The 27499-nt window shown below is 44.8% G+C and overlaps 1 protein-coding gene and 1 long non-coding RNA gene across 20 annotated transcripts in view; both read left to right on the top strand.

Moving 5' to 3' along the window:
- SLC39A11 (solute carrier family 39 member 11) overlaps positions 1-27499 on the top strand; it is a 423126-nt gene that overhangs the window by 243530 nt on the left and 152097 nt on the right. The window lies entirely within an intron of this gene.
- LOC309619191 lies at positions 104-16038 on the top strand. Its single transcript, XR_014238813.1, has 3 exons — positions 104-697; positions 13945-14126; positions 15925-16038. It is a non-coding gene; the product is annotated as an uncharacterized lncRNA (long non-coding RNA).

The following is a 27499-nucleotide window of genomic DNA, read 5'->3' as shown; positions in this document are numbered from 1 at the left end:
TCTTTTCTCAGCCTTCTGGTCCTTACTTTGCATCCTGTATAGTACATCACATTTGTTTCTCAACCCGGAATTTGAGGTCCTCAGCTCTGGAGCATGGTCTGTATTTTTCTTGTAACCTATTGTTTACTTCCACATGTTATTATTTAAGGGAACAAGGGGCCCGTAAGCCGGTCCTTCTGAAGGGCCTGCCGGGTGGAGCCGGCCAATGAGATAAAGCCAGACCTGCACTGGACCGCACCTGTGGACCGCCCATGCTGGAGGTTGTCCTTAGGTGCAAATTAGCTTAAAGGGAAGGTCAGATCCGCTTGTGAACTGGGTTTTCCTTCTGAACGCTTTCTGAAGCCGGTCATGACTCACGAATACCTTCTGACTCCACGACATCACTTTTTAGACATATTTTGCCTTTTTGAAACAAACTTTTTCAAACCCGTTCCGAAAGACTTTTTCCAACCCTGGCATCTGGGGAACGTGGGCTTCCTGTTTCATCTTTGTGCTCTTCCTTGCTGTCCCCCAGATTTATTCCTTGTGACTTAATTTTTTTTTTTTCACCCGGGAGGTTTTATGTATCACACTCTGCCTTCATCTTTAAATGCTGCTGGTGCAAATGAGCAGCTCCCACATCCTCAGTGATATGGAAATACCTCCCACTGGTTCCATTATACAGGTTTTTCTGTTCATTCATTCGTTGATTTATTCAGTAAGTATTCATTGAGCATCTCCCCTGTGTCTGGTACTGGGGGTAGGACATTAAATGAATTGACAACCCCTCCTGCCCTCCTAGAGCTTGTGTTTGTATGGGGGACCGCCAGTGATGAGCAAAGTGAAAAGGCAGAACCCGCAGGACCTAGATGGCAGTGAGTGATGGGGAGGAAAAATTAAGCAGGCAGGGGGGTGTTGGCGGGCGTTGATGCTTTAAATGGGGTCCTGAGATTATTTACCGAGAATAGGTAAGGGGAGGTAAGGGGACAACCCAGAGGGCTGTACCAAATGGACAGGGAAAAATGAAACCATTCAACTCAGATGGGACTTGAACCTAGCCAAAACCCAGAATGGGACTTGAGCCCACTGTCTTTTTTTTTTTTTAATATAAATTTATTTTATTATTTTATTTTATTTATTTATTGTTTTTGGCTGCGTTGGGTCTTTGTTGCTGCGTGTGGGCTTTTCTCTGGTTTTGGCGAGCGGGGACTGCTCTTCGTTGCGGTGCACAGGCTTCTCGTTGCAGTGGCTTCTCTTGTTGCGGAGCACGGGCTCTAAGCGTGTGGGCTTCAGTAGTTGTGGCACGTGGGCTCAGTAGTTGTGGCTCACGGGCTCTAGAGCACAGGCTCAGTAGTTGTGGCGCGTGGGCTCAGTAGTTGTGGCTCGTGGGCTCTAGAGCACAGGCTCAGTAGTTGTGGCACACGGGCTAAGTTGCTCCACAGCATGTGGGATCTTCCCGGACCAGGGCTCGAACCCGTGTCCCCTGCATTGGCAGGCGGATTCTTAACCACTGCACCACCAGGGAAGCCCGAACCCACTGTCTTTTAATTGAAATCACACACCTGGTCTCAGGACTTACTGAAGTTCAGGTTCCTTATGTCTCATCGCAGAAAGAATTCAGTGAGAGACAAAGTGGTAGGTAAGAAGTGGATTTATTTAGAGAGATACACATTCCATAGAAAGAATGTGGTCCATCTCAAAAGACGAGAGGCCCCGAAATATGGCGTGGTTCGCTGGTATGGGCTGGGTAATTTCATAGGCTAATGAGTGGGAGGATTATTCCAACTATTTTAGGGAAGGGGCGGGGATTTCCAGGAATTGGGCCACTGCCTACTTTTTGGCCTTTTATGGTTGGCCTTGGAACTGTCCTGGCACCTGTGGGTGTGTCATTTAGCTAATAATGCATTACAGTGAGTGTATAGTGAGGCTCAAGGTCTACCTGAAGTGGAATCTGCCACCATCTTGGACCTAACCGGTTCTAACCAGTTTATGTCATATCCTCAACAGCTATGTCATTCTTAAAGGCTTGTCTCCTGCCCCCTTCCCTCCTGTTTCAAAAGCAGAAACAAAAGCTCTGAGGTAGGAGCAAGCTTGGTGTGTTCAAATAGGACAAAGGCCCTTGGGCTGGACGTTCGTGTGTTTTCCTGAAATATTCAAAGAAAATACAGCTGACCCTTGAACAGTGCAGAGGTTAGGGGCTCCGACCCTCCTCGCGGTTGAAAATCTGGGTATAACTTAGAGTGGATGCTTGCCCTCCGCGGTTCCTTGGTGTTTGGGGTCCAGCTAACCGCGGATGGTGTCCTACTGCAGTATTTACCATTGAAAAGAACCCGTGTACAAATGGACCCGCGCAGTTCCAACCCACGTTGTTCAAGGGTCAACTGTATACTGACAGGCTGGCTTTTCCCCTGAAATCTCCAAGACAAGTGACACCCTTTCCGCAGCAGTAGCAAAGGCTGACCGTGTCGGTGTGACGGAGCTACCGTGTTTCCAAGAGCTTTGCTTCTTGCAGGGGAGCACCTCCAGTTCTGGAGAGGAGGGATCTGCTTGTGCCGTTTTCAGAATGAAGACAAACCCCGTCCAATCACTTGCCCTTGGTGTGAAAACGCGAGCCCACCACACAGCAGCATAAAGCACACTCGTCTTGGGGCTCTGTCTGTCCAAATCTATCACGACTCCGTGATCTATCCCAGGCAGCACGTTTGATGGGTTCCCCATAGGGTCAGCCCAGGCCAGTGGCTAGAAAAATCCCGTTCATCGAAAATTACCTGCAATTTTTCTCTGTGCCCAGCTGCTGATTTTTCTTCTACCCTAATTATCTTTCACGAGTAATTGGAAAAAAAATTAATTGGTGGGTTTGAGTGAGCATGATACGCCAATTGCAAATAAAGGTTTGGATCTCTCTTCCCCCTCTTTCCTCATTTTAACATGACACTGACCAGAGTGAAAATAATTTATCTTTGTGGGTCTAATTGCCTGCCCTTCAAAGGAGTCAGGGAAATGGGCCTGATTATAAAGCCACCGATAATTTTTGCCTTGTGAATTACTGTTCAAAGACCCAGTGTGATAGATGATCACGAAGCAATGGCTTAAGAGAGGAGGGAAGAGGGAAGCCAACTAGAAAAGAGGGCGAGAGGGACACACAGTTACATTGGAAAGACGTGAATGCTTATCTCCAAGTCTTTCCCAGCATTTCCCCTCAAAAGCACACCCCTTAACACACCCCAGCTTTTCTCAGTATAACTTGAGACTTAACACGTCTTTCTCAGACACGTACAGTGATCTTTCGGGCGTGTGGTGCTGCCCTTCTTGATTGAGATGCTGACGCTTTTGAATCTTTTGGTAAGATGGTGCTTAATTACGTTTCATCTAAACCAGGTGGGACACTAAGTCACGTGATGCGCTTCCTCTTGGTCACCTCATCACCAAGGGCCTGCTCATGCTGGGTGCCTGGCTGGGGCCTGGGGGCTCGTGTCATGGCTGTGGGCACAGGGAAATTGCCGAGGTCCCATAGGATGTGAGTTTCGGTGATTGCGGCCCCACTAGCACTATGTTCTAACAAGCACTGTCAAACATTTAGAACTGAATGACATGCTCCCTTGGCTCTTCCCGACTTGACTTTGGTTTTGGGGTCAGGGGACATCAGCCCCTGGTAAGAAGCATTTGCCTTCTGCCAACTTCTCTCTGTAAGTGGCCCACAGTCGCCCTTTGTTTGTTTATTCTTTATTCAGCCATCACAATCCAGCCTTTATTTCCACCCAGTGAGCTGGAGGTTTCTGGACATGGCAGAGCGTAATGATGTCACAAGAAAAATTCCAGGTTTAACTACGAAGAAGGAGGTGCCTAACACAGTAGCACTGAAAGTGCTCTAGGGGAAAAGGAAGGAAATGGGCTAGGAAAGAAACCCTGACTTCAGGACAAATAATCATGAATAAATGAGCACATACAAACAGCGTAATGAATATGAACCACATGAATGTAGGAGGACAGACACATGCATGGTGTGTGTGTGTGTGTGTGTGTGTGTGTGTGTAAAGGAAGGATGGGTGGATTGTGGAGCCTTTGGCCAGCGTATGCTGGATGACCTCAGGGGGTTCCAGGGTCCCTCTGCCCTCCTAGGGAGTCCTCAAGAGGGTGGCCGCTGTGTTCAGAAAGGTCCCTGTCACCCAGGATGTTATGAAAAGTGCATCTTTCTCTTTGGGCTGCTCTCGGGGACATGAAAAATGCTCCACTCTGCCTGGGTGTAATTGAGCTTTGGGCTGAAGTTTCACCCTGCAGCTTTGCTGGCAAATTCAGTAATGATGAATTAAGTGGAATATACGCAGCGTTAATGTGAACAGGATTTAAAATAATGTCTGCAGTTCACTTAATTACATTCCTTGTGTCTCCCCCCCACCAACCTTCAAAATGTTCTTCCAGCATCCAGCCTAATTGCACCACAGCTTTCCCTCCTCAAAGTAGCCCCCATCTTCCTCCTCTCCTCTCTCCACAGCGATCTGCTCTGTCTCTCCTACTGTGTCTGAGATACATGCACCCTCCTGGGTGTTGCGGTTGTGAGGTTTCTTCCCTCCCCCCAGTTTATTCAACCTGCAGCCACTGTAACATCCCGTAGTTTCATCTGGGGTATAGAAGGATTAGACCATGTTTTCAGGGGAAAGCGTCAGCTGTGAATGGGCCCCGAGCCCCGCAATCTTTGTCCAGCTTGCTCTGTCCACTGCTGGGTGGGAAACCCTGGCTGTGCTCTTTCCCTCGGGGAGGGGGAGGGATGGGGCTGGGGCCCTAGCTCGGCGTGGCCAATACAGACAGCACCCCCAGTGGCCACCACGTTCCCTCCCCCCCCCCCTGCCCCGGCCCCATCAGGAGCACTTCTGCTCATGTGTCGACGGCTCTCTCTCTCTCCTCTCAGGGTTGCCCCTGGTGGTGTCTCTGGGGGCAAGGTTTTGAAGGTGAAAGCAGGAGACAGACACCTCAATTTTTTTTTTTTTTTCTGGGCTGATAACTTCCGGCTCCTGTATCAGCTCCAACGGGAAAGATGTACAGGACCTGGAACTACCAAGCAGCGGGGGCTTCCCCTTTCTCCTGGCGTGAGGCTTGTTCAGCATCGCAAACAGCCTTGGAAACAGATGCCCCAGCTCTTCCTCCTCTGAGCGTCCGGCCTTGCCGAGGAGGAAGCTCTCCCCCCGTTTAGGAGTAGAATCGGGTCTGGGGTCAGGGGGGAGTGAGCGTAGATGTCCCCGCATCCATCAGGAGAGGCGGAGGGGACTCAGGAGTTTTCTCTTTTCTTCGGAGAGAAAATCATCCATGCTCATCTCTCCCACAGGCTTGCTTTCCCTGGGCAAACATTTAAGTGGTTATTTCCCACCTGCTATTCTCTTGTTCCACTGTTAGCCATCAAGACTTTCCCGCAACTGTGGTTTTTGTCTTTATCAAAAAAAAAAAAAAAAAAAAAAATGAGCTTGCAGTTGAAAGGGAGGGAAACCCACACTAGCCAGAGGAGGAAAGGAGACTGCATTTTCAGGACACTGAATCCAAGCGCAATGAGATCAGTGGGGCCTCGTGGGTACTGCAATTAGGAAATGCAAAGCTGAGGGCCCATGTTTATTCATTCTACTCTGCCTCTTCACCAAGGCCTCTCATTTCTGCTTTCCTTCTGTTTTCTTCACTCTGCAAACGTGCTTTGCCAGCTGTGCCACAGCGAGTTAAGGGCTACCCCACAGCTCCCAGGGTGCTGTGTTCTCAGTTCAAGAGAACGTTCGAGTCTGAGCATCTGGCAGAGTTGGTGAGTTGTACCTGCCTGGTCCAGGTGACCACTCCTGGGGGGCATGGTGGAGCACGCCTGTGTCCCAGGCTCTCCCGCCTGCGGGAAGGCACCCTCAGAGGACGTGGCTGGGGTGTGGGTGGAGATCTGGGACCCACCCCCCCCTCCCCCGCTGGAAGAGCTATAAGTCTCGGGATTTAGGTCTCAGCTTCCAGCTCCCCTTCCCTCCAGGACTCTGTCCTCTGGATGGGACCACCTGCCCCTTCCCAGGCCCCGGCATCTGGACAAGAGCGAAAGCACCCTCACAGGCCTCCCAGCTGCGGATCGTCCAGTGGTAGACATCATCTCTGCAGCCAGGAAGGGGGGGTGGCCGGGGATTTGGGGAGATAGTTAGGTGAAGGATATCATAAGCTCATTAGCAGGCAGACCTTTTCCAACTGAAAGATCAGGGAGACTGCAAAATGATGCTTTGAACCAATCAACAGCAACGCTGTCTTTGGAGCCACTTAACAGTCAACCACAGATCTACAGGAGAGTGTGGCCCGAGGAGGAGGGGAGGGAGGGGTCTCTCTGCATCTGGAGAGCCTCCGGGGCTGTGCAGGGCCAGCCCCTTGGCTGCTTCCTTCGCTTTGGCATTGAACCGAGATTGCAAATGGATGAGTGGTGATTTGGGGTCTGCCCATGGTGCTTTGCAAGCGCACTGATTGCTTCAGGGCACACCGTTTTCAGAGGTTAAAGCCAGGAATAATTTCCTGCCTTAGTGCCATCTGACCCCCCAGCAGTTATCCTGAGACCATTGCAGGTGGATGAAGAGAGTCTGGACAGGAATATTTACCCACCTACTGTGAGAGCAGTGCCGAAATGCAGGCCATTCAGAGACGTTGCAGGGCTCTGCTTGTTAGGGAGGAGCGGATGGCATTTCCAAAGCCTCTGCGTGGATTGACATTGCAAGCAGAGAGAGTGCGGTCAGGCTTTCTCAGCGTGCTCTGCTGACCCCCCGCATTAGAATCACCGCAGACACTGATTGCAGATGTGATTCCTTCCCTACTTTAAACCTACTTAAATGAACAAGGTAGGTTTTTTCAAGTGCAGATGTGTAGAAAAATCTGCAGGTTATATTAAACAAAAAAAAGGAGCAAACTACAAAACGGGATACACTCTCATTCCTTCTGGGTAGGGAAAAGACTGTTGAAAAGGACATAAATCCTGGTATTAATCTAATATTTTTTTCTGAAAGCCTGCATTAAGATCTGTGATCACTGGTTACCTACGGAAGAGAGACTCCGAGTTTTCATTTCAGCCCTTTCTGTTCTATTTGCATTTCTCACCATGTATCTCTATGACTTTTATGCTTTGGAATGTCAGCACGGATTATCTGGGCAGTGGGATTACATACCATTTTCTTTTCTTCTTTATGCTCTTTTCATATTAAGAAAATCAATTTTTAAAAATGCAATTTAGAAATAGGAATCTGCCACTGGCTTCTAGTACCAGATTCTCAGGGGAAGGAGCCCAGGGTTCCATATTTAACATGCACACCAGTATTTGAGAATGTAGGGGATCTGAGCATACCACCCCAAAATATGCTTCTTGGGTGTATTGATTATTTGGAGCTAAGAACACTTGAGAAATGGCAGATGCAGACACGCTCTCTGACCTCCCTCTTTTTACCTAAAAACAGGACATAAAATTGCCCGTGAGCAGGAGACCCTCCCTGCATTAGGAAGGGCAGGACTCTTCACCTCCAGAGACTCTTATCAGCCCAGAGAAGGCACCAAGGAATCTGTAACAGGCCTTCCTAAAACAACCCTTTTCTTCCATTAGTTCCCCTGTATATTGACCTTCCCAGTTTGTCACTCCTAAGAGCCTAAATTTCTTTTCCTTTGTCTTGTCCCTTCTCTACAAATTGTTGTTCTTTGTTAAGATGCTACATAGGCTCCAAGTTCTAACCACCCCTTTGAGTTACTCATCACTGAGTTTCCCCCATGTGTGTGCACGCTGCACATGTTAATAAACTCTGTTTGTTTTTCTCTTGTTAATCTGTCTTTGTCAGTTTAATTTACAGGGCCCCTAGCACAGAACCTAAGTGGGTAGAGGAAATTATTTTTTCCCTTCCCTATAAGAATCTGGCTTTTAATTCCACTTACTTCTAAATGTACTTCTTGACAAATGCCCAGTCAGCAAGTGCTGTCTGCTGCTTGCTTGTTACTTCCACTGCTACCACTCAGGGGTGGCAGCACTGGGGCACTTACTTGGGGGTGCCCCCCTGAAATGCATGTTTCTGAGCCTTATCCCCAGGGAAATCACTGACTTTCTCCTCTGGGACCTGCAAGAGAAAACTCTCTCTTTTAAAGAGCTCATGAGATGAGGCCAGGCCCACCTGGCAGGTCTCCCTGTCTTAAGGTCAATTGTGACTAATCACAGGAGTGAAATCCATTGTATTAACAGTCCCAGGGGTCATACAAGGTGTGTACACAGGGGGGAGGGGGTATCTTGGGTTCTGTCTTTAGAATTCTGCATACCATGTGGATGTTAAAGAGAAGATTTCTGTTTTTACCATTAATGTGATATTTACTATGGATTTTTGATAGATACCTTTTGAAAGATACTAAAGATAGCTCCCTTATATGCATAGTATTTTGCATCTATGTTCTTAAATGAGTATGGCTTAAAATTTTTATCTCTTATGTTGTATTTCTCTGGTTTGAATATTAAGGTAATACCAGTCTCATCCAAAGTTGGGGTGTTTTGCTTCTTCTTCCTCCCCTCCCCCAGTTACTTCTCTGGAATAGCTAACATGAGATTGAGATTATTTAATCCTTGATAATTTGCGAATAGAAATGATAAAAAAAAAAGCTTTTCCTATACTCTTATGTTTTGTACATGAGGCATGTGAATTAAAGTGACAAGGGACAGATTAACAGGAGGAAAGCATACAAATTTTATTTTTAATTTTATGTGCACATGGGCTCCACAGAAAAGAAATGAAAACTCATAAAATGGTTTGCCTTGAGAGCTTATATTACCATTTTAACAAGAGGCAATAAATCATAGAGAAGTGGCTAGACAAAGAAAACAGATTTGGACTTATAGGGGCCATAAATTGTGGGAAGACAAATACATGGGGGAAACTAATGGTAGATAAGGGCTATTTAGCAAGGTTTGTTATTCAGGTTCAAGCCATCTCTGGTGTTTGCCTTTTCCTGGTACAGGGAAGGGACACACCTTCACAAATGAAAATTTATATAACCGTTACAAAGGGAAAGTTATGTCCCACTTTTGGGCAGAAAGGGAGAGGACAGAGAGTTCCTTCTGTATCTGCTGTTTCTCAGTGCCTTAAGCTCAAAATAATCCATATGCCATAGTGGTATATTTGAGGGAGGCATATTCTGATCTCCTTCAATACTTTTATGAATGATACCATCTTGCATCTAATGTGTTTGTGTATACATATGTGCATGCATGGGTGCCTCGTCCAAAATACCAGAGGCTGTTTACCTTGGAGGCATGCTGTGGGTGTTGGCATGGCCTTGTTCAAGGTTGATACTGCTTCTCAACATTTTCTTTTGTCCTTTTTATTTATCATGCATTTTCTTCCCTTTTTTTTTTGTACTTTTTTGGGGTTGATTGATTTTTCTTTATCTCCCTCTTTTTTTCCTTAGTCTTTATTAGTTTGGAAGGTTTTTTTTTTTGTTTTTTTGGCCACACTGAGGCATGTGGGATTTTAGTTCCCGGACCAGGGAGCGAACCCAAGGCCACCTGCAGTGGAAACGCAGAGTCCTAACCACTGGACTGCTAGGGAATTCCCAGTTTGGAAGTTTTAAATTCAATTTCTTTCTTTTGTGGCTACCTTTACTTTTTTAACATGCATACTTGACTCAGTGACATTCAGAATTAATCAGTATCTGTACTCTTCTCTCTAACAATTGAAGGACCGTAGAATGCTTTAACTTGGTTTTCCCCCTCATCGTCCATGTTATTTTTCTAATATTTTAGTTGTACCCTTTTTTTTAATACCTTCAGATTAGTCACTCGTATTGCTATTTCTTAAATAGACTTTATTTTTTAGAGAAGTTTTAGGCTCACAGCAAAATTGAACTAAAGGTGCAGAGATTCCCCATACACCCCCTGCCCCCACTCATTCATAGCCTCCCCCATTATCACCATTACCATCAGGGTCGTGCATTTGTTACACCTGAGGAACCTACGTTGCCACGTCTTTATCACCCGAAGCCCATAGTTTACATTAGGGTTCATTCTTAGCTTTGTACGATCTATACGTTTAGACAAATGTATAATTACATGTATCTACCATTATAGTCTCATACAGAGTATTTTCACTGCCCTAAAAAACCCTCTGTGCTCCACCTCGTCATCTGTTCCTCCCTCCTACCTGCTGGAGAACACTGACTGCTTTACTGTCTCCATAATTGTGCCTTTTCCAGGATGTCATATGGTTGGATTCTTACAGTCTGTAGCCTTTTCAGACTGGCTTCTGTCACTTAGTCATATGCATTCAAGGTTCCTCCATGTCTTCGTGGCTTGATAGCTCATTTCTTTTTACTGCTGAATAATATTCCATTGTCTGGATGGACCACAGTTTATTTACCCATTCACCTACTGAAGGATATCTTGGTTGCTTCCAGTTTTTGACAATGATGAATAAAGCCACTGTAAACATCTGTGTGCAAGTTTTTTAACTCTTGAGTAAATACCAGGGAGGAGGATTTCTGGATCATATGGTAAAAGTATGTTTAGCTTAGTAAGAAACCACCAAACTGCCTTCCAAAGTGGCTGTACCGTTTTGCATCCCCACCAGCAGTGAAGGAGCGTTCCTGTTGCTCCACATCTTCATTAGCATTTGGTGTCGTCAGTGTTCTGGATTTTGGCTGTTCTAATAGGTTTGTAACAGTATCCCACTTTTGTTTTATTTATTTATTTTTATTTTTTTGTCTGCGTCGGGTCTTTAGTTGTAGCACATGGGGTCTTCATTGAGGCATGTGGGATCTTTTGCTGCAGCATGGGCTCTTCGTTGTGGCGCACGGGCTTCTCTCTAGTTGTGGTGCCCGGGCTCCAGGGTGCGTGGACTTTGTAGTTTGCGGCACACAGGCTCTCTAGTTGAGGCACATTAGCTCAGTAGTTGTGGCTTGCAGGCTTAGTTGCCCCGCGGCACGTGGGATCTTAGTTCCCTGATGGGGGATCGAACCCGTGTCCCCTGCATTGGAAGGAGGATTCTTTACCACTGGACCACCAGGGAAGTCCCCCATTTATGTTTTAATTTGCGTTTTCCTGATGACATATCTCGTGGAACATCTTTTCATATGCTTATTTTCCATTTGTATATTTTCTTTTGTGAGGAGTCTTTTAAGGTCTCTGGCCCTTGTTTTAACTGGGTTGTTTGTTTTCTATGTGTTGAGTTTTAATAGTTCCTGGTATATTCTGGATAACAGTTCTTTATGCAAAGATTTTTCTCCTAGTCTGTGGTTTGTCTTCTCATTCTTGATACTGTGTTTGGCAGAGCAGAAGTTTTTTATTGAAATTCAGCTTACCACTTAGCATTATTGTTTTTTTTTAATAATCAATGGTTGCTTCTATTTTCCAACATTTTGCTAATTTCTTCACTATTGCTTCTTGCATTGCACTCCTTCTTGGATTCTCTTTTATTTTTCCTTTAATATTTCTTCACTTAGGATCCATGAAGGGAAAATCTTAGTCTCATCTAAACATATCTTTATTTTGGTCTGACTTTTGAAAGAAAAATTGAGTTGCTTAAATTTCTAGGTTGACAGAAATGTTTATTTCCTTTAGCATTTTGACAATATTATTCCTTATTATTCCATTTAGACTGCTTCCATCAAACTAAAGAATTGTGTTATAGGTTATATATTCTCTGCAAGCATCATAAAAATCCACACGACCGCAGCCTTATTTCAGTTTTCTGGTTGCTTATACATTTTTCACTTGTTTTGGTGTTTTTTATTTTCAGTACGATGTAGCTTTGTGTGTGTGTGTGTGTGCGCGCGCACGTGTGTGTTTATTTTGCTTTAAGACTTGGAGTGCTCTTTTAATGTGAATGCTCATTTTATTATTATATTATTCCAGGAAAGTTTTTTAGTAATTATCTCTTCAAATTTGCTTCTCCCTCATATTTTTTATTTTCTTCTTCTGCAACAGTTATTATATACTTAGATGTATATTCTGTGTTCTTATTTATCTCCCATGTGTCTTAAGCATTTCTTTTTTTTCTTTTTTTTTTTTTTTTTTTTTAAATTCTTTATTTTATTTATTTTTGGCTGTGTTGGGTCTTCCTTTCTATGCGAGGGCTTTCTCCAGTTGCGGCAAGCGGGGGCCACTCATCATCGCGGTGCGCGGGCCTCTTCACTATCGCGGCCTCTCTTGTTGCGGAGCACAGGCTCCAGACGCGCAGGCTCAGTAGTTGTGGCTCACGGGCCTAGTTGCTCCGCGGCATGTGGGATCTTCCCAGACCGGGGCTCGAACCCATGTCCCCTGCATTGGCAGGCAGATTCTCAACCACTGTGCCACCAGGGAAGCCCCTTAAGCATTTCTTAATATTGTCCATCCCTTTACTCTTCTGTGCTTTAGATATATTCTCTAGTCCATGGATAAGTCACTGAGTTGATTCTAGTTTACTATTTAACTTGTCTGTTGAGTTTTTAAGTGAAATGACTATAGTTTTTATTTTTTAATTGTCCTAGTGGGTTCTTGTTAAGATGTCTGCTTTTTCTTTGTTACATGTGCTTCTTTTCTTATGGTTTTCATTTCTTCTCTTCTGTCTTTAATCAGGTTAGGCATATATTATATATTATATACATATATAATTGAGGTATAGCTGATGTATAATATTATATAAGTTACAGGTGTACAACAGTGATTCACAATTTTTAAAGGTTATACTCCATTTACAGTTATTATAAAATATTGGCTATATTCCCTGAGTTGTACAATATATCCTTGTAGCTTATCTGTTTTATACATAATGGTTTGTACCTCTTAATCCCCTATTCCTATTTTGCCCCTCCCTCCTTCCCTCTCCCCACTGGCAAACACTCGTTTGTTCTCTGTATCCATGTGTCTGTTTCTTTTTTGTTATATTCACTAGTTTGTTTTACTTTTTAGATCACACATATAATGGATATCATACAGTATTTGTCTTTCTCAGTCTGGCTTATTTCAGTAAGCATAATACCCTCCAAGTCCATCCATGTCTTTACAAATGGCAAAATTTCATTCTTTTTTATGGCTGGGTAGTATTCCATTGTATATATACTATATCTTCTTTATCCATTCATCTGTTGATGGACACTTAGGTTGCTTCCATAACTTGGCTATTATGAATAATGCTACTATGAACATTGGGGTGCATGTATGTTTTAAATCATGTCTATTACATAAAGGCCATGTGTCTCCCTCTGTGTGTGTCCACTGACTTCCATTCATAGTGTGTTGTTTTCTTCTAGGCTTCGTAACATTTTAGCATCAATCCTTCTCTAGTGGGCTGCATTTTTCCTTAAGGATTCCTAGTGTCCCGCATCGTGGAAAACCCTTCAGAGTAGTTTTGCATTTGTTTCTGTAAGACCTTTTTGCCATAACATTAGCCTGGAACCAATTTCTACAGTGATGTTCAGATTGGGGTTTCCTAGCCCATACAGAAAGCAGAAACTCAGAAGTCTGACCTGTTCAAAGTGTAAACCCAAGGTTTTAATTTTACTAGTTTTTTTTTTTTTTTCTCCAGAGACCAGGCAGAAACATGTAGTCATCTTTTTTGTCCCTCTGTGCAGCTGGATGGATTTGTTTCTCTAGCCCACTCTTCCACACAGGGACAGAATTTTGTGACACTTGCATTTGTAGAATTTCACCTCCTACTTGATGTGGCCCAAGGCCCCCAGGTGGACGGTAACACCCAGGGCCTGTTCTTGGAAACCGCGTTAATCCCTAGGCATCCTCTGGACTGCTTTTGTTGTATAGGCTTTGGTTTCTAGCCTCCTTATGCTTCCTGATTCCCTTTCTTTGTTGCAAACTCAGATGTGTATTTGAAATCCTTTTGATTTGTTTATTTCATGCATCATTTCTAGGTGTTTGTGGAGGGAGATTTTGGTTTTATCTTAATCTTTAATCTTGCTGAAAACTGACCTATCTTGGGCAGAGACTTAAATCTGCAAAAAAATTCTGCTGCGTCTTGTCTTCAGTTGTTCTCCAGGTCCTCTGTGTCCCAGGTTCTGCCAAGCAACAAGCCATCCTTCAGCCTCACTTCCTGCAGCTTCACGAACTTGTATCTTTTTCATGACTTGTGATTTGACGTTTCCATACATTTGACAAGCAAATGAAAATACAAACAAATGTTCACGATCCTCAAGACCTGACGTAAGAGGTGGGTTAGGACTTCTGTTAAACTGTTAGGCTGGGAGGGAATTTTTGAGTAGGGACTCATTTTATAAGCGGTGAGTTCTTCGTGAATGTTTCGGGTTCTGAGCGTGTTTGTTTTCCTGTCCCACCTCGCAGCTTGGAGAAGGCGTGCCTTGAGGGTGAGGATCCTAGGAGGTGTTTCCTGTGTGCATCCAGCATATTCAGAACATGTGTTAGGGAACTCCCCTTGCAGCAGCAGGGGGTCTCCTGTTAACCCTTTCACAGTCTGTGGCTCATTTAATGGCCAAGAGGCCATTTAAATGTCCAGCTTTAGCTGAGCTCAGCCCGCCCTATGAAATACAGAGCTATGGGAAAACCCCAAATTGGTTGGTTTACGGTTCTCACCAGGTGACTCTTGATCTATTTATATCAAGACTCCTCGGGGTGCTAGAAAAAAAGATACAGATGCTTATGCTTGCCCCTGATTTGCCAAAGTCAACTCTCTAGTGACGGAGCCGGGGAACCTGCCTTTAAAATTCCAGGTGATTCTCAGTCCTAGCACCGTGTGAGAATATCTGTCCTGGGTTCCCGCAGTGAGGAAGCGATAGGGAAGCCAAGGCGTTCCTAAGAATCTTTGGGGCAAACAGAATTTCCTCTGAGATGGAGAGCTGACAGACAGACAGAGCGGGGATCTCAGGCTGCCCTGGGCCTGGGTGTGCTGAGTGGGAGGGAGGTTTGGCTCAGTGGTTTATGAAAAGCCTCATCTTCGGAGGTGATTTTGGGGGGTGGGTGGAGGGGGGAGATGGTTTAAAGCCACTTGGTGACAAGAAAAGACGGGGCGTGGGGAAAGAGGACAGGAGAGAATCTAACGGAGCACTGACTGCCTCGGGGTTTGAGTTAGAACGTTGCCTGGGTTTCAGTTAGCTGAGCACCTTCTTCCCCATCCCTGGTTAACTGTGGGTTGCCATGGCGGCAGGCACACTGCTACGTGTAGCCCACCCCCGCTACCTGCCTCTGGCACCGGCGGTCCTACAGGCTCGGCTGAGCCCAGACCTGACTTCTCCGCAGGCTGGGGGCTGCAGTGGCAAAATGGGGGACAGATTTTGGTGGGCAGGGGAGAACTTGGCAGGGGGGTTTAGGGTGGGTAAATGCTACACTCTAATAATTTCAAGAAAAGCGCCAGGTAGCTCTGTCTGGGTCGGATGTTCTGTTCTTGCTCATGTGCTTTGGACCAGAGTCAGGGACCGTTGAGTGAAGGCGTGGCAGGTTATCCCCCAGGCAGAGCACACCTCCGTGCCCCGTCCCCTCCGCACTCACTCCCCCAGCATCCCTCCGTGGGTTTCCCTTGGGTCCCCTCGGAACAGGGTTTCTCAGTGTGGGTTCCTTGGGCTTTCTGCACTGATGCTTGCTCCCACGTTCCTCATTTGGTAAGTGGAGGTGATTATGGAATCGGTTATCCTAAGAGCGATTACAAGAGTGGGAACACATTTGGGGCATAAGGTGATGTGTTCCATTCGGTGCCAGGTGAGCAAAATGATGAGAAGACCCACAAGTGAAGACGCCCAGTGAACAGTTGGCAAGAGATCGGGGCTGGCCATAGCAAGCTTGGGAGTCCATTCCTAATGGGTTTCCATTGTTTTCCTGGATCCTTCTCTGTCCCCTAAGTTATGTTTTCTAAAGTGTCTATTATACCTGCAGACTCCTGAGCCCTGCCCAGTTCTACCATGAGTTCCAAGAATCTGCACTTAAAAATTTCTTTTAAAGTACAATTGTTATAAAAGTTATTTAGGTGATATTTCTTTTTAAATTTTGTTTTCTTATAGTAAGCATACTTAACGTGAGATCTACCCTCGTAACAAATTTTTCAGTGTACAACACGTTATTGTTGACTGTTGGTACTGAGTGCTACAGCAGATCTCAAGAACTGAGGCATCTCATCGTGCTTAACTGAAATTTTATGCCCTTTGATTCTGAGGACAAAGAATGTCACCTGCCATGTCCGTAAACAAAGGATGTTGAGGCCATCAAGCCTTCAGCCACTGTGGCCACCCTGGACTGTGCACCCTCAGGGGATTTGAGATGGACAGAAACGGGAGACTGGTCCTAGGTGGTTAAGGTGCTCATCAAAGGCATGATTTCAATGAGCCAGACTCTTGCATCTTCCCATACAGATGTCTGGTTTTTCTTTTGATGTTCTGACTTTTTTTTTTTTTTTTTTTGCAAAAATTCCCATATATCCTGGCTCCCTCCCTTGCCTCTTCAGAGCCTCCCTCAGAGCCATCTGAGAGGCTGTCTCCCGGGCTGAAGTCCTCAGCAAGTCCACCAAATAAAACATAATTCTCAGCTTTTAGGTTGTGCTTTTTTTTTTTCAGTCGACAATTTGTTAACTCCCTATTTCAAAAATATGGAATATGGGCTTCCCTGGTGGTGCAGTGGTTAAGAATCCGCCTGCCAAGGCAGGGGACACGGGTTCAATCCCTGGTCTGGGAAGATCCCACATGCCACAGAGCAACTAAACCCGTGCGCCACAACTACTGAGCCTGCGCTCTAGAGCCTGCGAGCCACAACTACTGAGCCCGTGAGCCGCAACTACTGAAGCCCGCGTGCCACAACTACTGAAGCCCGTACGCCTAGAGCCCGTGCTCCACAACGAGAGAAGCCACTGCAATGAGAAGCCTGCGCACCGCAACAAACAGTAGCCCCCGCTCGCCGCAGCTAGAGAAAGCCTGTGCATAACAACAAAGACCCAGTGCAGCCAAAAATAAATAAATTAAATAAATAAATTTTAAAAAAATAAAGGGAAAAAGAAAAATATGGAATGCTTCACCAGTGTGGGTGTCATCCTTGCTCAGGGGCCATGCTAGTCTTCTCTGTATCTTTCTGATTCTGGCACGTGTGCTGCTGAAATGAACACAAGAACCTGCACTTTGCTCAGGCTCCCTAAATGGTGATCTTCCGTTGTTTTTTGTTTATTCATTCATTCACTTTAGCATGCTCAAGTTTGAGAGCCACCGTGAAAGACTCTAAACCTGGCCTGGGCTCTGTTAGGGTCTTCTACCGTCCAGCTGCTCACAGACAGCTCCTACCATACCCATCTTGGCCTCCCTACCCCCTTTGTGTAATAAGCGCCACAGTGTGGCCTGAGGATGACTGACGCTCTGTCTTGCAACCCTGTGGTCCTTTTTTGCATTAATGGTCAGTAATAATGTGAACATCCCTTGGAGAGTCTGTCCTTCTGAAGCCTTCATTTTCAGGAAGGCATCTCTGCTTTGAGCTGAAGCTGGAGGAGTACAGAGCTCTCCCCAGCCACGTCTCTCCCCCTCTGTGGACCTCTGTTGAGTGGCCTTTGTTTCCCACTGGAAACCAAGCCATCCTTCATGGGTTCCTTGTGGTCGCTGAGTGGGAACAGCATGAGAAAGTGTGTTCCCAGCCTGGCAAGGGTTTCCGTTCTGTCCCCATTAAATCGTCTCATTTCGCCAGGCGGGGTCCACGTTTGAGCGTGAGTGTGGCCTCCTTCGTCCCCATGCTGTTGTCACTGGTCAGCCCCACTCCATTGGATTCCTAATTCGTCTTATTCCTGCCAAATCAGAACCAGTTTCTGTCTTTGCTCTGTTGGCTCCCAGCAGCCTCAGAAAGCAGAAGGCTCGGGGATTCAGCCTCCCCGCACATGGGAAGGGATCCCCGCGGAGCCCCCTCCGAGGCAGGGGGCCGTCTACGCAGAGTGCCGCTGGAATGGTTACGCAAAGACAACCACCCTTTGAAGACCCCCAACTCTTAACCAAAAATGGTAGAGAAAGAGATGTGTTTCCCTTGCTGGGAGCTGCATTCTTTTTGGCTTGATTAGTTTTTAGAAACCAATTTTCCTCCCAGCCATTTCCCTTATTAACTGTCTTTATGGTCAAATCCAGAGAGTAAAGAGTGGTGCTTATTCTTCCCGGCAATTAGCTGTCTGATGCTATCTCATTAAGCCATTAAGTTTCAGTTTCCAAGGAGGAGTTCTAAAATTATATATGTGTGTGTGTAAAATCATTATACGTATATGTATAATTTAAAAAAATCTGAAAATGGAAATATAATGGCTTAATGAAATAGCATCGGAATATTATTTATATATATTACACAGCTCACGTATGTATTTATGTATGTAGATCTGCCTGTCTGTCTATCCATCTGTCTATCTATGTATATCTGGATAAGCAACCAACCAACCAGCATGCTTCAGGGATTCCAAATGCTCCCATCTCCTTGGTTGTAACATTTTTTAGGAAGTGCAAACTGGTATTACTGTTAACCTCTGTAGTAAACTACATTAGATCAGTAAATCTATTTTTTTTTAAATGAAAGAAAAGGAAGGGGAAAAAAAGTTACTTTGTACTCCAAAGCAAAATTGACAGTGATCTTGAAGGGCACTAGCCCTCTCCTTTTATTGATGGAAAGTCCCTATTATCTTTAGCAGCAGGGGATCCTTCCTGAAAGTTAAAAATGTCAGTATGATTGTGGAATTTTGAAATGTTCACATTAACAGCCAAGGCACGTTTCTGCTGTGCGGGCGTGGAGAGTTGGGATTGGACGGTACTTGAAAATTCTACATTCAGTCCTATCATGATCTAATTTTTTCTCCTTCACTACGAACCTCCTGATTTGGGGGATTTAAGTGAAGAATGGACGAGGTGTACTAGACACGCCATTAGCCTTTCTTTTATATTTTTATAAATGTAATACAAGTTCATGGTGGGAACTGCTGAGATGGGGTTCGTGTTGTATTTGATGTGTGCCCACCAGGGGACCCCCCCATCTCCCCTCACCTGTCCTTCAGGGCGGGCAGTATTATCATCCACACATGGCAAGCGTGGAAACTGAGATCCAAGGGTACCAAGTGACATCCCTAAAGATGCATAACCAGGAAGTGGTAAGACTGGGAACTTGGGTGGCCGGGGAGCCGGCTCCTGTAAAGGGAGTGAACCCAGAGTCTCATCTGGTCCCCCAGAACCGCTCTTCCCGCATCCTTCATACCCGGTGACAGAGAAACTCTGTGTCGTTACCTTGGAGAAGAAGGAAAGGAGGGAAGCCTGGAGAGGTGAGAAAAGAGGAAAGTGCCGGAGAGCCTGCTGTGGGCTTCCCCCTTGTCGTGTTTCCCTGGTGTGTGTCTCCTGGAGTTCTGGGCGCCTTCAGCCAGCCCACCAGCAACTCAGGCTGGGCCCGCCCACCGTTCTTTGCTTTTTTTTTTTTTTTTTTTGGTTAAATTTATTTGTTTATTTTTGGCTGCCTTGGGTCTTCGTTGCTGTGCACGGGCTTTCTCTAGTTGTCGCAAGTGGGGGCTACTCTGTGTTGCAGTGCGTGAACTTCTCATTGCGGTGGCTTCTCTTGTTGTGGAGCACGGGCTCTAGGCACGCGGGCTTCAGTAGTTGTGCACACGGGCTCAGTAGTTGTGGCTCGCGGGCTCTAGAGCACAGGCTCAGTAGTTGTGGCGCACGGGCTTAGTTGCTCCACGGCATGTGGGATCTTCCCGGACCAGGGCTTGAACCCGTGTCCCCTGCATTGGCAGGCGGATTCTTAACCGCTGTGCCACCAGGGAAGCCCACCGTCCTTTGCTTTAATTGACAGTCCCCCGAAGAGGATGAGGAGAAACTGCTAGACCACCTCAAAGCAAATAAATTGATCATAATCTGGGTGTGGTCACACATGTGTGCCCTCTTTCTCTCTCTCACACGCACGCACGCACGCACACACACGCACACTGTAGGCTGTCAGTTACAGGAAGGGGGTGGAGCTGGGGAGAGCGGCTGGGCAGCTACTTGGAAGGAAGGTGTTGGGTAGGGCCCGGAGCTAACCCATTCCTTACCTGTAAGATAGGGTTCATACCTCCTAGAGCTGCTTCTAGGATTAAAGAAGATAAAAAGTTCTCGAGGTCACTGAACACCTAGGGCCTTGCAGGGTGTACAACAAATACTCGGTCAGTGATAGTTGATCGTGAATCGGGGAGCAGAGGGGGTCATGAAGCAAGAATCAGCTTCATCTTGGGCTGCTGTGTGTCATGGGGTGGGAGGGGTTGGTGATTATATAAGGTTATGAGTTTGATTGTCCTGCTTTTCAGGTTGACATTTACTATTCATGGAACTGCTCTCCCCTCCTTTTTTTTTTTTCCCCCTTTGTCTCCTGGGGAGGGTTAGGTTGAAGTAGTGTCTTCTGTGAGTGGGTAGTTAGGACAGCACCTGTAATAGGGTTAGTACACAAAATATTTAAGTAACCTCCTCTGTGCCAGGCACCGTGCTGGGCGCCGTAGATATAATTGTGAGCAAAGCTCAGGCCCAGACACAAGAGGCGATGATGGCCTTGCAAACAGACAACAAATAAATGATGCACGGGAAAAATGTTAAATATGATGGAAAAGTCAGCTGCAGAAAGCACCCCTGCCTAGACACATGTTCTTTTTCATATACCGTTTAAATTGAGCCTAAGAAGGAAGGGCTCAGAAACCACTCCTAAAGATAACGTTTACATCACAGAAGTCTCAGAACAAGAAATATTGGCCCTTTTAAGTTCCACCAACATTTGGCCAATTTTAAACTGGTGATTTATCATTCCTGTCCAGCCACCTTTTATTATTCTAAACACCAAACCTCACTCGAGGCCTGGAAGTTAATTGGTTGTGCTTGACATTGAAATGATTTGGACCATAAGCACATCTTTTCTTCTGACAGGAAAAGAAATCTTGAGTATGTATTCTTTTTTTTTAAATTTAATTTTATTTTATATTGGAGTATAGTTGATTTACAATGTTGTGTTAGTTTCAGGTGTACAGCAAAGTGAATCAGTTATACATATACATATATACATTCTTTTTTAGATTCTTTTCCCATATAGGCCATTACAGAGTATTGAGTAGAGTTCCCTGTGCTATACAGGAGGCCCTTATTAGTTACCTATTTTATATACAGTAGTGTGTATGTGTCAATCCCAATCTCCCAATTTATCCCTATTCCCCTCTTTCCCCCTTGGTAACCTAAGTTTGTTTTCTACATCTGTGACTCTGTTTTGTAGATAAGTTCATTTGTACCATTTTTTTTAGATTCCACATATAAGTGATATCATATGATATTTGTCTTTCTCTGTCTGACTTACTTCACTTGGTATGACAATCTCTGGGTCTATCTATGTTGCTGCAAATGGCGTTATTTCGTTCTTTTTTATGGCTTAGTAATGTTCCATTGTATATATGTTTGAGTATGTATTCTTAGCTCTCTGTTTGGCTACTGGAAATTCTACATCATGCCCATCTCGACCTCTAGCAGCTAACGGGAATCTGGTTGAGAGCCTCTGATACAGGAGAATGTATTATGATATGGAATGTAGTTACGATTTATTGCTGTGTAAAGTCATGTTTCCAAATAGTATGATTCAATTAAAAGATGTGTGTGTGTGTTTGCATTTATCCACACACAGTATAAATATAGAAAAGATTGTTAGGATTTTTGAAAGGCGGTCACTTCTGTGTGGTGAGTGGTTTTCTGTCTGTCTTTGTGCTCATCAGTATTCTGTGTATTTCCTATAATGGATGGGAATTTGGGTATTGTCAGAAAATATTTTAATACATTTTAAGGGAAAATAGTGCTTTTACTTGAGGGCACAAAAGAGGTTGATTCCCCTGGGGCAGATGAACTTGCTGTTCATTTAGAACACGTCCTTATGTTATGAACGGTTGGAATGTGCGGTCCATGAAACTCATCTTGGGGAATTTCTTGGGCTAGAACAGAGTTCTAGAAACTCTGGCACTGGAAACAGCTGCTCTCTCCTACTCACCAGGGATGAGTGGTCATTTAGGCCAGCTGTGTCAGAGGCTGTCTCCAGAAGCCCAGAAGGTTCGTGCTGGAAGGGGCCCTGGAGTCTGTCTAATTCAGCTCAGTTACACTTGGAAGAGGCAAAAACCTTGAGCGGTTGGGACTTTCCTAGGGTGACGTGTACAGAACTGGAGATGAAGTTGGCTTGAGAATTGTCTACCATAGATTCCGTTCATTTCGTTGTGTCTTTCTAAAGAGTGAGAAAAATATGGTGCAACTTTAATGTAGAATAAGGCATTGAAGACTTAGATGTCTGAGGACATGAATCTCTCCCTCCCTCTCTCTGCCCCTCTCTCCCCTAGCTGCTTGGCTCTTGAACCCCTTGAGCATGTTTGGGACTCTCCCTTCTGCCCCATCTCGCAAGTCTTGGTGAAAGACAGAGCCTGGCTTTCAGGATAGAAGCTGGACTTCCAGCCTGTCTGGCAACTGGAGGTGACCTTGACTTGGCCAGTTAGATGGGCCTGACGGCAAAGGGGGCAGTGTTACAGCAGGAGTGGCCAGCATTTTGGGACACTGGGGATAAGGGTGCCACCCTGAGGGCAACGTGGGGGCATTTTGTGGGTGGAGCAGGAATTCCTGGTCTCCCTTGGCCCTGTCTGGGTTCCAGGGTGGGTTCTGTGGCCTTCCTGGGTTGGTTCCACGAGCCCCTCCCTCGGGACACTTCCGATGAATGAGTTGGTTTCTGTTGCCCAGCACTGGGGACTGTGACCAAGAAACACTTCCTACTGAAGCCAGACATGGACTTACAGTCTCCTTTGCATCCGGGTAAAGCCCCAGCTCTCTGACCTTCTTGTAGCAAAGACAAAAACAAACCCTAAATCTTCAGGCCTGTGCTTATCTTTTTCTTTTTTCGTTGTTATCTCCAGCGATTATCCTGTGATCCAGCATCAACTGTTTGTATCCCGAAAAGCAAAGAAAATCCATAAACCGAGAAATATTTGTGGAATTTTAGTCTCACTTAAACCTATTTAGAAGCACCATGTTTTCCTTTCAGTTTTGCAGCCTTTCACAAAAGAAAGATTTTGTTTTCCATTGTGGTTTGCAGAATGTCATGCTGTGTGTTAATATTGGCAGTGTGGATACTCTCTTAATTATAGAAGCTAAGAGTTTTCATCTATCCTGTCATGTTTTGATTCCTGGTGACCAACTTCTAGGATAAAAGAGGAAACGCTATATATATAATTAGACAGAGGGATTATATTGATTTAGACCCTATAGAGTCCCTGTCTATAGACCCTATATCGACTTAGGCAAGATGAGAGAGTGTCTTGGTTTGAAGGAATTTATTTTTCTCTCAATTCTTCTGCTGGTGATTGCATTTCCTTAAGATGACCCCTATCCTCTTAAAAAAAAAAAAAAGAAAAGGATTTTTATTTGATGTAAGGAAATGATGGTTCCTATCAAGACAGTTCAATTACTTTTCACCTTCTAGTCTTAAATTCCTTTACCTTTCCCACTGCGTGTTTGGAAAAAAGTCATATGAATCTTTAGGTGCCCAGCTATGACTAAGGGTCAGGTATATCTCTGTCTAGTACTTTGAGACACCAAATTAGGCAGTAGTATTTGGACTAAAGTAAATTTTTAAAAAATATTTATTTATTTATTTGGCTGCACCCGGTCTTAGTTGCGGAAGGCAGGCTCCTTAGTTGCAGCACATGGGCTCCTTAGTTGTGGCATGTGAACTCCTGGTTGCAGCATTCATGTGGGATCTAGTTCCCTGACCAGGGATCGAACCCGGGCCCCCTGCAGTGGGAGTGCAGAGTCTTATCTCCTGCGCCACCAGGGAAGTCCCTGGACTAAAGTAAATTTAAGTGCAGAGGTAATCCCTCGACTCACTTGTAGTTGGGCAGTCCGAAACATTCATTTTTAGAGTATAGTCTGTATCAGAAATATGTTGGGGTGAGAGTGAAGGGACATATGGCTTGTACAATGCAGATTCCTGGGCCCTTCTCCCAGAGGTTCTAATTCAGGAGCTACTGGTGGGGGGTCCAGGAGTCATCTTTTAAGAGCCTCCACCATGCACAGCAATGGATGTCTTCATTCCACGCTTGGAGATACAGTGGTCTTGGCTACGAATCTTTATTCTCAGAATTAGAGGAGATGGCAGAGCGGCCTTATGTCAAAGGTGAAAGTGACCCAAATGACTATGAAGTTCATGTTAGCAGTTGGACACAAGCCTGAAATAGGTGCTGTCCTCTTGGACGACTCCTCCTCGACCTGGTAATTTACAACCGTATAAGTCAAGTGAGCAGCCCCCATCTTTCCCGGAGAGGTGGAGAGTCCTTTGCAAAGCTCTTATAAGCAGTCTTCAATTCTCCAAAATGCCCTTTCTCTACTGAGGGGGCTGGAACTCTTTTGAAGCAAATGTCTTCTGCTGGTGGATCCCCCAGTAGTTATGGAGGTCTCTTCCCCACCAGGGTGTTTGCACTGAACACAATGTGTAGGGTAAGCTAAGAAGAATTAGAGGCAGCTCTGGAGTCCACTTGGGATTTATTTTTGGAGAACAGTTAATTCATCAGGAATGAGCTCATGTTGATAAAGCGGTTGTTTGTCCCTTTAAAGTAGAAGAGCTGACCTGGTAGGTGGACGTTTTAATCTTATTGGAAATCTTGGTTCCGGTGACCGAGAGTAGAAATTATTATCTTACTTAGCTATTTGGAACAAACAACGTTTTAGTGGGTGGTTTGCTTAATGGATGAGAAATCTTTAGCTAATAGTGAACCCATTTCTTCTTCTGGCGTACATTTAATTTTTTACCAATTACACAGACCTATTTGTTTCTCTGTTGTAGCAAAGCAATTGCTTATTCATAAACATCAAAGCTAAGGCATGGATGACTTTCAGGGCCTGGAAAATATGTACTGACTGAAAAGACAAGGGAATCTAATCAGCCTTCTTACACAGACTGCATTTCACCCTCTGACAATCGTGTGGATTGAGATTATTAGTATGATAAATGGAGAAATCTATTATAGTTACAAAGATTGTAAATAAGGTTTTCATTATGTTTCTTAAACTCCAGTTGTGTCTCTGCCTAAAGGTTAGTAACTAAGCAAAGTAAATACTTCAGTTGGGACTTCCCTGATGGCGCAGTGGTTAAGAATCCACCTGCCAATGCAGGGGACACGGGTTCGAGCCCTGGTCCGGGAAGATCCCACATGCCGCGGAGCAACTAAGCCCGTGCGCCACAACTCCTGAACCTGCGCTCTAGAGCCCGCGAGCCACAACTACTGAGCCCACGTGCCACAACTACTGAAGCCCGTGCACTTAGAGCCCATGCTCCGCAGCAAGAGAAGCCACCGCAATGAGAAGCCCGTGCACCGCAACAAAGAGTAGCCCCTGCTCGCCACAACTAGAGAAAGCCCGCATGCGGCAACGAAGACCCAACGCAGCCAAAAATAAATAAATTTATAAAAATACATACATACATACGTACTTCAGTTATCTTTCCATGAAGTTTCCTTGGTCTCTAACAGAATCTTTTCCTACCCTGGATTATACATGACCCATGTAGTGCATCCTTGAAAGATTTTTCATTGTGTGGCTGCTTTCAGAGGAGAGTGCAGTCGGTCTGCCCAACTTCTCCGTGCCCGAGAACTCGGACCCCAGATTGGGTAAGTAGGACTGTTGGTTGAAATACAGGATACCCAGTTAAATTCAAATTTCAGATAAACAATGAATACTTTTTAGCATAAGTATATCCCCTGCAATATTCGGGATATACTGAAAGTTTTTGTTTTATCTCAAGTTCATGTACAACTGAGCACCCTGTCTTTTTATTTGCTAAATTCAGAAACTCTAGCAAGGGTCCTGTCCACATTAGATTTTTTTGCTACACAGGCGGACCTCGTTTTATTATGCTTTGCTTTACTGAGCTTCGCAGATTTTTTTTTTTTAAACAAATCAAAGGTTTGTGGCAACCTTGCATTGAACGAGTTTTTTTTTTTTTTTTGGCTGCGTTGGGTCTTCGTTGCTGTGTGTGGGCTTTCTCTAGTTGCGGCGAGCGGGGGCTACTCTTTGTTGCCGTGTGCAGCCTTCTCATTGCAGTGGCTTCTCTTGTCGTGGAGCATGGACCCTAGGGCGCGTGGGCTTCAGTAGCTGTGGAGCATGGGCTCAGTAGTTGTGGCGCACGGGCTTAGTTGATCGCAGCATGTGGGATCTTCCCGGACCAGGGCTCGAACCCGTGTCCCCTGTATTGGCAGGCGGATTCTTAATCACTGTGCCACCAGGGGAGTCCCTCGAACAAGTTTTATCAGCGCCGTTTTCCAGCAGCATTTGCTCACTTTGTGTCTCTGTGTCACATTTTGGTAATTCTCACACTATTTCAAACTTTTTCATTATTATTCTATTTGTTACGGTGATCTGTGATCGGTGATCTTTGATGTTACTGCTACAACTCACTGAAGGCTCAGATGATGGTCAGCATTTTTTTAGCAATAAAGTATTTTTAAGATATTTTTAAGACATGATGCTGTTGCACACTAATAGACTTCATCATAGTGTAAACATAACTTTTATATGCACTGGGAAACCAAAAAATTTGTGGGACTCGCTTTATTGCGCTATTGGCTTCATTGGGGTGGTCCCGAACCAAACCCACAGTATCTCTGAGGTCTGCCTATATGTACTGTTTGCAAAACTGCTGTGCTGCGTACAAGAATCCCAGGGGTGTGGGGGGACAGAAGGCTAGGGAAGCAAGAGAAGCTCTCAAATATCCTCTGCTTTTGAAAAGAGTGGTGTTTCATACGACACAAATGAACCTATCTATGAAACAGGAACAGACTCACAGACGTAGAGAACAGACTTGGGGTTGCCCGGGGGTAGGGGGTGGATGAGAAGGATGGATTGGGAGTTTGGGATTAGCAGATGCAAACTATTATATCAACTATACTTCAAAAAATAAATTAAAAAATAAAAGTACACTGTCTGCAAAAAGAAAAAATTAAAAAAAAAGAAAAGAGTGGTGTTTGAATATTGAGAGAGAAAAAAAAATTAGTTTTTGGGGCCATACCAGGTGGCGGTATAAATAAAGCAGGTAACACTTTTGAAAAAAATTTTATTTTATTGAAGTATAGCTGATTTACAATGTTGTGTTAATGTATGTTGTACAGCAAAGTGATTCAATTATACACACACATATATATATATTATTTATCATATTTTTTTCCATTATGGTCTATCACAGGATATTGAATATAGTTCCCTGTGCTATACAGTAGGACCTTTTTGTTCATCCATCCTCTATATAGTAGTTTGTATCTGCTAATCCCAAACTCCCAATCCATCCCTCTCCTACCCTAACCCTGCCTTGGCAACCACAAGTCTGTTCTCTATGTATGTGAGTTTGTTTCTGTTTCATAAGTAAGTTCATTTGTGTCACATTTTAAATTCCATATATATGTGATATCATATGGTATTTGTCTTTGTCTGGCTTACTTCACTTAGTATGATAATCTCCAGGTCCATCCATGTTGCTGCAAATGGCATTATTTCATTCTTTTTTATGGCTGAGTAGTATTCCATTGTATGTGTGTGTGTGTGTGTGTGTGTGTGTGTGTAT

The sequence above is a fragment of the Balaenoptera borealis genome (assembly GCF_965194805.1).
Source record: "Balaenoptera borealis genome assembly, chromosome: 20".
Classification (NCBI taxonomy): Eukaryota; Metazoa; Chordata; class Mammalia; order Artiodactyla; family Balaenopteridae; genus Balaenoptera; species Balaenoptera borealis.
The sequence above is the reverse complement of the archived record's forward strand: the minus strand, read 5'-3'. Positions and strand labels throughout refer to the sequence as shown.